This window comes from Lagopus muta, chromosome 6 (genome assembly GCF_023343835.1).
Source record: "Lagopus muta isolate bLagMut1 chromosome 6, bLagMut1 primary, whole genome shotgun sequence".
Classification (NCBI taxonomy): Eukaryota; Metazoa; Chordata; class Aves; order Galliformes; family Phasianidae; genus Lagopus; species Lagopus muta.
In genome coordinates, this window is record NC_064438.1 from 17,277,917 (window position 1) to 17,293,411 (window position 15,495).

Consider the following 15,495-nt stretch of genomic DNA (forward strand, 5'->3'; position numbering starts at 1 on the left):
GGCTGGTAAGCTGACTGCCTGTGCAGTGCAGTGCCACTGAGCCTGGGGAGCTGGGAAGGAAAGACCATGAGGCTGGCTTCAGACTGAAGTAGGGAGAGAACTCTGCTGGGAGTGGTGGCCACGCCATCTGAAGAGTGCAGCAGCATGAAGCAAGTAGCCTATGTCCCTTGCAAAAAGAAAAAACAAAAAAAAGGAGGACTTGAAAGCACTCGTGATTATTCCGTATGGCATCTGAAGCAAAATTCCACTTTGTAATCTAAATTGAGCAGAGTGCACGTAGTACGAGAGTCAGATAATAAGGCATTGAACTCAGGGAATCTCATCTCTGCTTTTAAGTTGCATTTCTCTTCCTCTGTGCTCATACCCCTTCTAATTCAGTTTGCTTGCAAATGAAACTTGTCGAGGAAAGCAAACAGTTGATTAGCAGCTAATGCTCATTTAATAATGGAACAAAATTAGTTTGTCAGCGAAGGGGAATTCACTTGAGGAAGAAAGAGGAGTAACATGCAAAGATTGCATCAACCAAACAGGAAATGGAGATGGTCCCATGTGGTTTAGGTAGTTTTGATTGCGATGCCAAGGGTGTAAATCGCCGAATAGCTTTTCGGCAGCCTGGAGCTGTTGTTGGCTTTCCCTTTCCTCTCGGCTGCTCCAAGGTAGCGGATCTCCTCCAGCTGCCTCCCTTCGCCTTCAGGGCGAGCAGAGCTGGGGGACCTGCTCACAGCTGCTCTGCTGCCTTCACGCTGCGTCACTGCTGCCATCAGACACTCAGCCACTGCCTGAGATTGCTGAAAAAATATTTGCGGCTCGTATTTACAAACAGTTGCTGCACAGAATTTGTCTGCACAAAGCATTTGTAAAACAATTTTGAGCAGGAAATCAGTTACAAGAAATAGGTAGTCCGTGTGGTGCGGACCATGGAAAGTATGCATACAGATGTGCGTATTGTCTAACATGGCTAATTTGCTGCCAGAATATGAAATACAGGGAGTACAACTAGGAGATGTAGCAGAGGCGTTCGTGTTTTTTTTTCTTCTTGCCCCTATTCTGATGATGGATTATGTCAGTTAAACGTTTTAGGAAACAGAAGCCACTTCTCCATAGGAACTTAGCAGCAGTAGTCACAGCTGAGCCCACAGACACCTCATGTTTGAATACAGAGTGATGCCAGCCTTGAGTGAATGAGTTTTAAAAGCAGCATCACATAAATGTGTCTGAATAAAGTAAGAGTAGATCGGAAGCAGTTCCTGAGACTTAAGTGAGTGACCTTTCTTGCTGTTGTCGTTCCAAATGTTTGGCAGGCTCTCTGACCACTGTATTTCATTTCCATGCACCCTTGTACTTCCCAGTTCCGTCCAGGAGCAGAAGCAGAAGTAATAAAATACCACAAGAAAAGCTATTCTTGTGATATTTCCGGTCCTACTGGATACAGCACCAACAGGAAATCTCATGAGAAAGTCTGTTCCTTCACAGTTTCCAGGCCCCCTTTGGAAACCCAAGCAAGTTAGTTGGAATAAGCTTTGGGGAATGAAACCCCTTCTCCCAGTTTTGTCAGATGCCATCCTCCGTTCTGGCAAGGCACGTGAGCCTTGCAGCCTGTGATGCTTGTGGTTGTCCTTCTGCCACGCATGCTCAGACCCTGTGGCCTGCACAGCCTGCGTGGCATGCTCTGTGTGGGCTACCTGTCCCCCAAGGGCCTGGGATGGTGGAGGGGGAGAGAGACAGAGTCACAGGAGCAGCCCACAGAAACTGCCAGAAGATATTAAATAAAAAACCACTATCCTTGAGAGCATTTCTATGATGCTCATCTTTCTTTCCCTGCATGCTGCAGGGAGGACAGGGAAGGAGCTGTGCCTGCTGGTTCTGCTTGCCTTATACATTAGATTTCAGGTGACAGTTCAGTTTGGCTGTATTTTTGGGAGTTGTACCTCCTCTAAGCCCAAGAAATGCCACTCAGGGTCCGGTTCCCAGCCCACAGGCACCAGAGGGAACCTTTCTGTTGACTTCATAGGGCAGCCGGTCATGTCCACAGAGACCTGCAGAGCTTCAAACCTCCCTGAAAAGTTTTGCAGAAGCGCTGCTGCTCGGCTTGCTGATGGACACACACGCTGTCAAAGATGATGACTCAGACGTAAACCCTTCCTGAAATGTTGCTCTGAAGAATAAATGCCTTCCCTCTTGGTAACCGATACAGTATTTCTGGCTCTCCAGCTGCAGTCCCAATTGCAATGTCACTTTGGCAGTTGAAAAACCTTGTCGTAGTCATCTGCTTCGACACCGAGCGTCTAGCCCAACTGACTGCGGGCCTCCACCAGGCTTTGTTTCCCTCACATGCAGCCAGAATGCAGGTTTCTAATGATGTTTGATACTCGGGACATTTGGAGCTGGAATGCAACCACTTAAAACTGTTTGGTTTGTCACTTTTGGACTTGCTACATAAGGCTCTGTTAATACAAACAGGCCTGTTTGTGATATTCATCAGACAGTGGGAGAAATTCCTCTGATGTCTGTATAACGCAGTGAGCAGACTCCTTGATTATTAACATACTGATTGTGTACTCCTATTTCAGATGTTAGCTCAGCACTGGGGAAAGAGAGCTGGGGGAATAAAAAATGTAAGACACATGACATGCTTGGGATTTGGTCTGTGAAACTGGAAAAAATATTTACACAGTTAGATCGTGTTATTGTCATTCTTTCCTTTTATGTAATATTTGGAGAAGCCGCTGAATTTTTAGTTCTTATCCAAATCAAGCCACACCTCTGAGCATTGTAGGAGTGGGGATGGGCTCAGCATGTCTCCATCCTTTCTTAATCCCTTCATTGATGTACTCATTAGTGCTGGCACAGTGATCATCTGATGCATTCTCTTCCCTCCCAAGCACTTCCTTAAGCTCGGCATTTACATCCGCGCTGAACTTGGAGCCCAGCAGCGGGGGACTCTCGAACGCTTGCCGGGTGCTGCCCAGCCGTGCTCCTGTTTGTGGCTGCTGGATGCGGAGCCTCGCACGCTCCCTGGTGCTAACCACATCTTTGTCGCCAGCCCTCAGTAAAAGCTGCAGAGTCAGGAGCCCCGCCTTGCTTGATAGTGCATGAAAGTAGCCCCTCAAGTACAAGCCGCAGCAATCGATGTGCTTTGTATTCCCTGGCCAGAAATAACTCTGGTGGGTATCAGTTGCTGCATCCTGTCACCAGCTACTTAACAGTTTACAATACTTTCATTTATTAATAAGGCATTTTTGATGCCTTAGTCATAGAAAATACAGCAGATAGTTTTTGCATTACTCAATATTTTCATCCCTTGGGTATTATATCTTCTTTTAATTTACTCTCTGTTATTTTTGTGAAGGAACTTTCACTTTTGGTTAGTTGCAGAGCCCACCCTGGATATCCCCTGGATGGGCTGAAGTACATTAGCTAGGACATTAACTAGCATTAATGTGGAAATTCAGAATCCAAACAGAACTTGTCCTGTTGCCCAACAATGAGTCATTGTCCTTTTTCTCTTTTTAGCTAACAGCAGATTCAGAAGCTGTGAGACAGTTTCCTGGAGATAAGAGATAAATCAGAGGGAAACCTGGCAAAAAGATGATGGTCAAGCTGCAAGATATCATTTCCTCCAAAGCCCCTACATACTAATTAACCATTCCAAGCATATTTTCAACAGCATTTAGGGATTTCCTCATCAAAATAAACTTCCTCCCATGTTATCTTCATTTTTGACATCCGGTGGTACAGTCTGATAGAAGAATCAGGGTTAGAATTCTTAGTATTGGGTTGTGTATGTGTTTCTGTGTTTGTATATGCACAAGCACCACACACACACACACGCACACGATTGAAGCTTTGCCAGTATTACTTAGGAATTTTAATGCCTCCTCCAAAGTCCTCTGTAGTCAGCAAGAGATTTTCTGTTAACTTCAATAGTAGCAGTATCGAGCCTCTATCCTTCCGCATCCAGATTTTTTCATTTATGCCTTATGACTTGTTTATAACAAACTACAGATGGGCTTGAGTCATAAAGTTCAGAGTATTTGGTTTAGAGGTTTTGCTTTGGGCCCATCCCTTTAATGTACTGCTTATTCCAGACCTGCCTTTTAAAAGGAAAATATTGTCAGAATGAAAGTGTATGTGCAATAAACAAACTTCTCATTTCCTTCCTCTTAACTTTTTCCTCTTTCTGAAGCTGATTCCTTAACTGGACAATTAGTTTTAGGACTGCCATTGAATGCAAACTTGTCATACCTGATTTGCAATCTTTTCTGTTTCAAGTGCTATCAATTATTTTCTAACTAGATGCTCCTGTGGGATCAGCTGTCACTAAGAGCAAATTTGAACACAATGGGTTGCTTCCTATTTCCAAAAGAATCTGAAGATTGTCAAAGCTTGACAGGCAGCTCCAGTTTTAAGATGAAACAGATAAGTCGGGTTTCCCTGGTAGGTGCTTTTGAACACAAGTAGATAAAGGAAGCATTGTTTCCAAAGAGGGGATGCCATTTATAGTTCAAATTCACTCTTATTAAGAACAAACTGCGGTTGCTTTAAACACGGTCAAATATATTTGCACTGCAAGAGGTAATAAAATCCCAATGAGCCTTTGTAAATGTTTCTGCAGACCTTGCTACACTTACAAATTTGGCTTTCTTTCTTTCTTTCTTTTTTTTTAATGAGAGATTGAGTGAAATACTTTAAAATTCAGTGCATGGTAGAACTGTTGTATAGATCAAATAGGTAAGGTGTGGATTTTGTAAACAAATGTACTGGCAGTCATCAAGAAGTTAAACTTATCTAACCCTGGTTTTGAAGTCGTGTCATTAATTGGATGCCTTGGTAATTATTTATGTACATTATGCATGAAGATCAAGCCTGTGTTGTTTTAGAGATGTCATAAGTGAGAAGCGTTACAACATTTAGACCTAAGTTAACACTAACTTTGTTTTGTTCCACACAACTTTTGTTTCAGGATCAGATGGTGCTATTGAATCATTCATTTGTGGAAAGAGTTGTGAGATTCTCGTTGATTGTGGGGAAAATTATTCTGAGAGATGGTACTAGGTTAGTGATTCCAAGGTCTGAATTTTCCAGGTGTCCAGACAAGAGACTCACTATTGGCTCTGGACACATTTATTACCTGCTTCAGGAAGTGAGTAGTCCTTCCAGTCTCCTTCTGTTTGAAAAATATGGTCTTTTTGCACGTTTGGTTGGTGACTGATGCCAGCAAATGTACCACCTGGTGTCAGTTGTTTGATTGAGTCTGCCCTGTGTCTTCACCCATTACATAAAGGCAAAGAACTCTTTGCAGTGGAAAGCAAAACACTTTCTTATTCAAGCAACAAATCACGTGCCCAATGACTTCAAAAATTGCTCAAATACTAAAACTTCTGATTTTGTTGTGTCTTACTGAATGAAAATTTGTAGGTCTTTTCAGAGAGAGAGGGAGAGAGGGTTTTTTCTTCCTCCCTCTAAAATAAGAAGCAATCATAGTAGGAAATATGAAAGGAAATTGTGATGATTTGAATTTGACGTTTGCAGTCAGTGTAACATTTTAAGCTCAAATGTTTTGAAAATCTTCAATTAAGACCAACATCAAGGCAGAGAAAAAATCATTCAGAAGCATTACAGTTGGGAAAACACCAAGGAATGGTACATGTTCTTAGACAGAGAAGTATTGTACAACCTGGATATAGCTGTTGCAATGTCGATGGATTGTTTCCAGAGCGGATCAAAAGGAAGAATTTTGGCCATGAAGGTAACTTGTGCGATAAACCAAAGGGAGGAAAGCAATGTTATTTCCACTTGCAAAATAGTAGGGCTCCATTGCCACACTTTCACAATCACCAAATTAGAATCAGGTGTTAATTAGCACTTGTGTTTGGCAAGCTCCTTTTATTGAGAACATTTGCCTTGGTCAGACATTTGATTATTTTGGCTCTGAAACCTGGTTTACATTGATTTAATCATTAGAATACTCTCTTTTAAGGCTTTCAAATGATGCAATTAAGTGCAAGTACCACATCTCCTGCACAGCAACAAGGATCTCAACAGTTATGATTAATCCAGTAGACACAAATAAGTGTTATTTTCCTCCATGTAGTGGGGTATAATTTCTGTAGCAGTGCATGTGTCAATTATTAAATATAATATATAATGTATCTTTTGCTTGCCCATTGCTATCATCGTTCATTGTTATGTTTATATATCTTGATGTAATCCTACTGAGTTCCCAAAGGAAAAACATTAAATTGTTTATTGTATGGAGATGGGACAGTACACATCCAATTTGCAACTCCAGCCATTCAAAAAAAATATCTCAGTCTTACAATTGCATCTAGAAAGCAAATAGAAACTGTGGCACAAGTGAAGTACAAACCCGTCTACCTTCACAAGAACTGCTCACTCATTCTTAAGTCATCAGTTCAAAAATAAGATATTTCCTTTTAGAAGCTGTTCATCTGCTTAACCATGTATATTCATCTGCTTTCCAAGACCTTTGTGGCAGCTCAGATATTTCAGAGTATTCTTTTGAACATTTCTGCTGCTTGTGTTATTTGTATAATTTGAAACAATTTGCTAGCAATTTAAAATTACGTATTTAAACTAAAATCTTCCATTTCTAATGATCAGTATGAGGGCACAAAAGTGAGTCACAGTAATGTTTTACCTGTAATTTAAAAATCTTGCTCCTGCTTTTTGGTAGTGAGTTATAATTCAGTGTAGTCAAGTTTTTGCTATCAGTTGGAGAAAACAGCAAATACTGTGGTAAAATTAATAACATTTTTGCTTATAAACTTGCATTCATATATTCACTTTTTACGTTTCCATGTTGCATTTGCTTCCTACAGGAAGGGCTTTCGTTATCCTTTCCTTGAGTAATCAATTCTCTACATGCATGGCTGGAGTTTCTGATAGACCTACTGGCCAGAGCTGAGGTGTCAGGATCCAGCACTTCGTATTTAATTTAATTCCCATATGACAGAAGGAAAACACCCGGACAAAAGGAAGTAATCTCTCAGAGGAGTGCTAAATCTACTCCTTGAACAGCCTTACAATGGTGATTTTTATCAGATGAGTCATCTGCCAGCTTTTATAAATTGGTGCTCATGTTGTGGATCCACTGGGGGTTTGTACTTCTCTCCATGACAGTGACATTGGAGGGAGTAATGAGGAGGCAGCTGCTTAGATCAAGTGGCAAAGTCTGTCCACTCCTAAGCCTGTAGCCAAAATCAACAGTGTGTCTTTACAGTTGATCTAGGGAATGATGTTACAAAAATGGGATGTTTGCACTAATGACTTAGTCAAATACATCTGGAGCCTTTTTCCCTGAAGAAATGAAACTGATGTAATAAAACAGCACAGTCTCCTTATTATGTAAATCATGAGGCAGAAAGCTGAGCACGTTATTTAAAGAAAACTGAAGAAAGCTGAAGATTTGATCGAGTAATTTCCCGTTTTTACCCCATATGAGATCTTGCAGATGGCAGGAAGGAATAGAAAAAGATGCAAGCCATCTAGCTTCCAAATGTGAGATGATTCTCTTCTTACAGTGAGTATTTAAGCCACTGAAAGCATGGAATTTTCTACAACAGATGTATCTGAACGCTTTTTGAGCAAGAAAACCAATCCAGACTTTATCTACGCTTTCAGTATGTTGAAAATCAAGGTTACCGCTGGTGGTGAGATTCTGGAGGCATGAATTTTAAAAGGTGCTTAGTGACGTGCACTGGTTTCGACCCCAGCAGATCTCTCTAGCTTGAAAATGGAATTTTCCTACTTGTCACTCTAACTGAAACTTGGATACAATGGGAAACTAGGAAAGAATGAACTGGAATGTTTTCTCTGATTTTTGACTGGTTGTGCGGAGTTCATCTTTTATTCATCTAAAGTTTGCAGTCAACATTTTGACTTATTTTATTCAAGTCATTTGGGATCATGATATATTTTTGGAAGACTTTTCTCCCACAGCTTGATTCAAAAAGTACCATCTAGATATGAAAGTAAAGTTTTATGGGTTTATGCAGGTGGATGAAGAGAAATGAACCTACAGGCCATTCACTCAACTCTCAGCAAAGCCATGCCAGTGCCCTTACACAGAAAAACAAACAAACAAACAAAAAAAACCCACTCAGTCACTTTACTCTTCTGGCACAGCAAGATTTTTCTAAGTAGATAAAGCAGATCTATGCAAGAGACAATGTTTTTAAGGGCGAAATTCAGAGATAAAGTTCTCTAGGGAGTGCTGCCTGCCATGGAGCACGCCTGAGTCTGCTCGACTTGCCCATCAAGGCCTATTCCTTTTACGTTTCATGTTCAGCACAGGAAAAGGTGTGGAGGTGTTAGTGCATTACAGCTTGGTGTGCTATTGGAAAGAGCTCAAGTGCTTCAGAGATGAGATGATTACATGTATGAATTTACATAAATGAGAACAGAGAAGAATTACTTTAGGATTTGGAGGCTTACCAAGAACTGAGGTGAGGCAGACAACCCATTATACTACTCTGCGTTATTGCTTCCCCTTGAATTTGCAGAATGTATTTTATGGCTTATTATGTATAGCTCAGGTTTGATCAAGCTGTTGATGACTTTCACTGATTCAGCAGTTTCAATCCAATGTAACTTTTCTTATAGGAGAATAATATTTTGCACTTTAAAAATCAACCTTTTTTTTTACTTCTTTCTGATGTTTTTTCCCCCTAATTTGCATGGTCCCCCTAATTCTCTTATGGGGACCAAGAACTTCCAGCACTATGAGTAAACTGTTAATATGAAACAAAGCTATAGCCAGAAATCAGAAGTGATGACTGCAGCTAAGTAAAATGTTCCTGTGTAGTAGAGAAGCAAGATTTTCCATTCTGCACTGAAAAATCCAAAGACTTCAGTTACCTCATCAAAGACAGCAAATCATCACGTACTCTCTCTCTGTCTACCCTTGCCCTAGCCAAGTGTTCAAGGCTCCAGCTGACAACCTCTGCTGAATCTCACAAGGCAGCAGAAGGGGTTACTCATGCATGTGGAAAGGAGCAAGCCTCTGTCAGATCCCCTATTACTGTAGCTTGTTTTCCAACAGTATTAATGGCAGCTAAAGAGACTTGATGAAGAGTTCATGGTGATAGCCTCTAGCACAGAACCAGAGCAGATTAAATCCTGTTAGCTTTAGGAACACTGATCTTCAGGAGCCTTCACTTTCTACATTCTTCCTCCTTTTTCCATATTTGCCTGCTCTTATTTCTGGTTTATTGGTATATCTTTCCTAACATCTTTAGGCTGCAGTGTGCATGATAATTCACTAGTTCAAAGACAGCATTTTTACAATTTCAGAGGTTCAAGCATTCCCCTAGTTGAAGGCTATGTGAAGTATATGTTTTGCACCTTCTAATCTCATAATCTGTATTTAATAGCAAGAAACTAATTATAGGATTGCATGAAAATTTTTTCCTGACTGTCAAGTTTCGCTTGTATAAACAGGATGTTTGTGTACTCGAAGGCACCATCAGCTACAGATACGGTTCTTCCTTCAAAAATCTTATTGATAGGTTTTGCTATTAGGCTCTTTCCATTTTTTCACCTCTGAATAGCCTGATCAATAGGCTGAGTGTTTCAATTTGCATGCATCTTTACTCTTGAATGTTTGTATGACTTGCAATTAAAAGAGTAAGGTACTGAGGCTCTCTTCTAAAAAGCAGGGGTTTTTAGTCATGTCTTGTTTGTCTATAACATAGACCAGGTTAACAGCCTCAATGAAATAAAGTTCTGCTGAAGATAGCAAAGCACGCTTCCCTGCATTGTTGGGATCTGGGTTCAAGCAAGAACTTATTATTTCTGAAATATGGAATGCATTTGCTCTTGGAACACATGTCCTTTTTATGCCCTCTGGTTCATGAGCTGGTTGCAAAACTACAAATTTGCTATAAAATTCCTTTTAAGGTGCAGTGCTGCTAGAAATTTGTAGAATAATAGAAGCCCTTTCATCCTTTGTATTTACACATGCAATTTGCTTTAACAGGATCTGATCAACCATTAAAACCCACTCTGTGTTTTATGTGTTTAACAAAAAACATACTTGCACAAGTAAAATAGACTGCATGAAAGGCTCCAATACACCTATTTATGTTTCACATATAACAAGGTCCTGCAGAACCCCTTTTGTCCTGAGGAGTTTAACACCCCCAGTGGAAGGCTGAGACCCCCTGGAAGGAGAGCTGCGGCTCAGCACCTTGCCAGCACAACACCTTTGCTCCTTAGGGCTTTGGGCTGGCAGTCCCAGAGCATGCGCTCAGTTTCTATGAGAGGAGAGCTCCAACACAGTGCTGAAGTCAAAGCATACCTGTGATTAACTCCAGCAATTATCTATCTAAGAAAGCAGGCATTTCTCTTTTGACAGAGCATGGCTGGCCAAGTGGTCAGTTCAATGGGCTCCATCTTAGCTGAAATGCTGGGGTGCTGCTGGAGTATGAACCACAAGGAAAGTTTCAAAGTCCAGAGAGTTTTAACGTCTGGGAGAGGATGCTAGTTCCTTTGACGTGTTTACATGGAGTGTCTAATGCTGAATGTCTCTAATGTCACTAACATGACACTCAGAGGAGTATTTCTGAGTTTTCAAGTTTCATCTGAAAGACATGCAAGGGTCTCTTGCGATAGGACAAGGGGAAATGATTTCGAACTAAAAGAGGGGAGATTAAGATTGGATATAAGAAAGAAGTTTTTTACAGTAAGGGCGGTGAGGCACTGGGACAGATTGCCTAGAGTGGTGGATGCCCCAGCCTTGGAGACACCAAAGTTCAGGCTGGATGGACTCTAAGCACCTTGATCTAGAGTAGTGATGTAGTGATGTAGTGATCCTTGTTCATTGCAGGGGAGTTGGACTGGATGGCCTTTAGGAGTCCCTTCTAGCTGATGTGATTCTATGATTCTATGAAAACTGAATATTAACCAACTCTTTCATCTTTATAAGTGATTGATTAGCTATAGAATTACAAGTTTTGCCTTTTTTTTTTTTTTTTTTTTTGGTGAAAAGGATTTTTTCATATAGTTTCATTTGTTTATACAGATATGCAAAGCTTTGTTTTCTTGCACACATCAAGCAACAAAGAATATATATTTGCTGTTTAAAGGCCTTTTCACAAGCAGCACTTAGCTCAAAAGCCTATTCTCTTAGCTTTTCTCAGCATGATTTTTTTTTACCAGTGTATCCTCTAACTCTGTGTATGCTTGTTTGTTTGTTTGTTCATTTTTCTGTCCTTAATTCTCAATCGCTCTCTCTTGCTTTTGGGGGGATTTTTTTTATCTTTTCAAAAACACATAAAACTAATAACTGGAAAATCGCAACTGACTGCGTCCATATGTCTGTACTGGAGGTACTATGGTTGCAATTGTCAGATCCTGTAAAGTTATTTATAGATTACCAGGAAGACACCATAAACGTAAACACTAGTGGAAAATCAAGAAATTAATTGTGTGAAAAACAGAGGCATTTCAAAGATATTTTCAGATTTTGAACTAAAAATTGATAATTTATTTGATATCTTGGCCTCTGTATTTCTGTAGGAATTCTGTTTTCCTTGCTGTCATTAGCAGCAACATAGTGGAAGCTGTTAACTAAAGATTTCATATTTTCTTTCAAGGAAAAGCAGAGTTTAATAATTTTTCCTTTTTGAAATTGTTTCTGATCATGAAGTCCCAATAATTTCCCATCAGATCAATGGATACAGCCAGGACTAAACCTGACTGAGTCAATGTGATTTATAAGATAATAACAAATGAATATCCTCCTGCTTTTCACACATTTAAAGCTAAGGATTACCTCTGTGTAACTAGTTTTAAAAGAATATTTTACCATGCAGAGTTGTCATGGTAGCACATACCATATTTGCCTCCTTGGTCTTTATTCAAAGCCCAAATCTTTTGACTGACCAAATGATCCTAAGACCTCTGAAATATTCTGTCATCTTTCTAATTGGATACACTGATGTCTGCTGGAAAACAGATGTGATCAACTGCAATCATCTGTGAAGCTGAAACAAAATGCAGCATGTTTTCTCAGGAAAACTTTATCAGTAACTTTACCTCCTCACAAAACACAGACATAATCCATAAATAAAAGAGCTGCCATTTGATGAGAAGGAGGAAATTCTATCTTAGTCAATGACAGGGAAAGTGAAATGTGGTCACCCAGAGTTCCTGCAATCAAAGCCCACTCATGCTTACTTTAATTATTCTGATGTGCATTCCCATTCAACTTTAATAGTACTGCTTGTACCAGTAAAGGTTCTCAATTGCAAGGGTCACATTTGCTTTGTTTTCTTCATCTCTGGTTTAGACTTAGAAAGACTGCACAAAGGACAGGGGTCCTTTGAGAGAGCTCTCTGTTTGCTCAGTCCTGCCTTGCCCAAGAGAGACCAGCACAGATCCAGTGGTTGATTTTGGGAATGCCCTGCTAGCAATAGAGTGGGAGGGAGGAGGCTGCTCTTAAGAAGCCATGGGACTCAAAACCAAAGCAAAAGGTGTTGTTGGATGGCAAAGGCTGGATGGCAAAAATCACTGACTACCCAGAGTAACAGAGGAAACCACTAAAATCAAATAGGTCAGACATGGAGGTGACTGCAGCAGTTGTTACATTTTTGTACATTTTATTATTTGTCATTTTAGCTTTAATTTCACCAATCCCAATGAGTATTGGAAAGTAAAGATTTTATTTAGCAAGGTTAGGTGGAATTGGGAATGCATCTACAAAGCACAGTTATGGCTAAGTAACTTGATTGTTTGTGGGGACTGCAGAACTGGTGAGGAGGGAGGAGTACTGCAAACACTAATTATTTTGATCAGTGGAGAATTTGATGTGTCCAAGAATTTTAAAGAGTTTTGTCTTGTTCAAAGCTCCAGATGGGTTTAGTCTGAGGTTCTGGCCATCCATGATGGAGTCCATGATACTTGGGCTTCACCTCTGCTTTGTATGTAAATGGTGAAGTTATTTACAGAAAAGCTTTCTTCTTTTCTTGGAAAACGTTGTGTTTCAATCAGCCACTCTTTGTCTTTGTACAGGGTCAGGTCTGTCTTGGAGAACTCACCCCACAGAAGCAAGAGAGAGGCTGTTCCAGTAACTCCTGTGGGAGGCCTAGCTGGGATGCCATCATCAGGCACAACCCCTGTTCCGAGGCAGGATTTCAGCCCATTTCAAGGACTAACTCAGCTCCAGCCTCTAGAGCTTTGATCTGCTTGAAAACTCAGACATCAGTAAGGCGGTTAAGGTAGGTAACATCTTTAGGTACTATTTACCTGTTAAGGTTAAGTCTTTCTTTCATGTGAAAATCAAACTCCTTTTGTCAGCATATAGCTTTAGGAGCTGTGAGATCTGCAATTGCCAGAGATCTGCATTGCTTGTGCTTTTATCTTGGTACAGTTTAGTACAGGGGTCTCACAGATATCTAAAAAACAACTTTTCAGTATAAGTTTATAATTAACTTTATTCGCAATAATAATGTCAATAACCAAGCTGAAATCAAAGGATGGATAGGGATTTTATTTTAGGCAGTGATTCTTGTGCATTTCTAAGCACATTCAGAATAAATAAAAAATTATAAGAATAAATCAGTGAAATGGTATTCTATCTTTTCAGAGGACACATGCTCTCTCCGTTTCCACGAAAACTGTTCTGCAGCCAGCTGCTTCTGCAGCTGACATTTGCTTACTGAGCCAAATCCATATCTGAGGGCAGACCAGAGGGAATGTGTCTATTCTGGTTCCTGAGAAATGAAGCAGACAAGGGCTATTTCTAGTGGCCTTTCAGGTCCAGTGTGGGTGGCTGAGAACTTTCAATCAAAGTCCTCCCTTTCAAAATTGAGCCCAGTGGTAGGAATTTTGAATAAAGCTCAAAACATGAGACCCAGAAAAGGAGGAGACTGAAGCAGTTTGTTGGCATGACACAAACAATATCTTCCTTTCCTGAAATAAGAATGTTTTCTTCATGAAACAGAAGAAGCAATGAATAAGAAAAAACGTTCGAATTTAAATGTTAGAAGGCACTAAAACCTGGGAAAAGTGTGCTGGGTTCCTTTCTTCAGAACATTTTATTAGGCTTCTGATAAAATAGGAAATACAGAAAATGCTGTCACCTTGGGCCAACAAACAAAAAAATGCTTGCGGATGGGTGGAAGGCTCAAAAAAGAGACTTTTTTTTCTTTACGAAGCATACAATAAAATTCAGCCAGCGTATGTGACTGTGAATAAGGGGGAGGAGGGAAAATAGCAAGGCAAGGAAGGTCGAAGGTTTCTAAACCTGGATACTTAGTTCTGGGTATTCCTTAATACAAATTATATTGAGAGTGGCTTATAAATCTCAGAACTTCTCTCCAAACCATTTAAAGTTAAGTTTGTCTTCTTATGATGATTTAGTACAACATTCTTTATTCAGTGAAGGGAAGCATGTATACACTATTTCTGTTTTGAATGGCCTTGGTTTTGAATCCTTGCTTACCCTAAATAAGGTCTGAGATGGTTTCTTCTGAATGTTTGAAGATGAAGAAGTAGAGGGTACGTTGTTTCTAAAATGCAGTCTAGTGATAAACGCTGATAAATGTTTGTGTTCCATTTTTAAAGCATTTTGAAAACAGACACAGTCTGCAAGGAAAGAGGGGAGAACTAGTAGGTATTTCATCAAAGACCAGCCATACATAAATTGCTACACAATGGCAATTGCATGCAGGGGTAGCGCCTGGACTTATAGTGAACCATAGCATTTCATAAACTTGTAGAGCTAAGCATGAAGTGCTACTATTGGGATTCTGCATGACCGAGTATTTGCTCACTTAAACCCCAGGGTAGAGGAGAAATTTTCATGGAGCTTATAGTGATTTATAATGGGAAGCATAGGCTTTTTCATAGACATTGTTCTCACTGACAGTGTAAAGAAAGAGAGCACTAAATCTCTTCTCATCATAACTAATGATTAAGTCAGCAGCTTTTTTGGCGAATACAGAATGCCCTTCTACAAAAACAAAGTATTCTATTGTGATGTATTACATTTAAAAAACCCATAAGTATCCCATAAGGCTATTGCAATATTTTTAACTAGATCTTCCCTCTTTGTCACCATATTGAAATAAATGGAATGTGTCAGACTGAGTAATGCTCTTTCAATAAGTTTTTAGGAGCTCACTTAGAAGTTTGGCAAAATATAAAGAAACGAGGAAAACTTTCTCAGGATCCTCTATGGCCTGAATGAAAGATTGGTCCATTAAGGAGAAAAGCTTATGCTGATGCTGACACTAATAAATGGGATGGGGAAGGATATTTCTGCTTAGTTTGGGCTACCTTACTCCAATTTGGCTGCATCAAGTTGCCCTCTGAAATAAATCAGCCAGTTGATGATGATGCATTGCATTAGAAAGTTCCCATCAATATAATAGGAAAATCAGTTTTGTTTGAGTTCAAATGCGAACTCACCCTCAACTACTAGGAGTCAAAGGGACAGCAGTCACTGAAAAATTAACTTCCCTGCATCTG

At 40.0% G+C, this 15,495-nt stretch overlaps 1 protein-coding gene across 4 annotated transcripts in view; it reads left to right on the plus strand.

Moving 5' to 3' along the window:
• Nucleotides 1–15,495, plus strand: part of SMIM38 (small integral membrane protein 38) — a 369,920-nt gene that overhangs the window by 294,487 nt on the left and 59,938 nt on the right. For all 4 annotated transcript variants that reach the window (XR_007377998.1, XR_007377999.1, XR_007378000.1 and 1 more), the window contains one exon: nt 13,036–13,241. The gene's annotated coding sequence lies outside the window, so the exon portion shown is untranslated. The remainder of the gene's footprint in view (nt 1–13,035; nt 13,242–15,495) is intronic.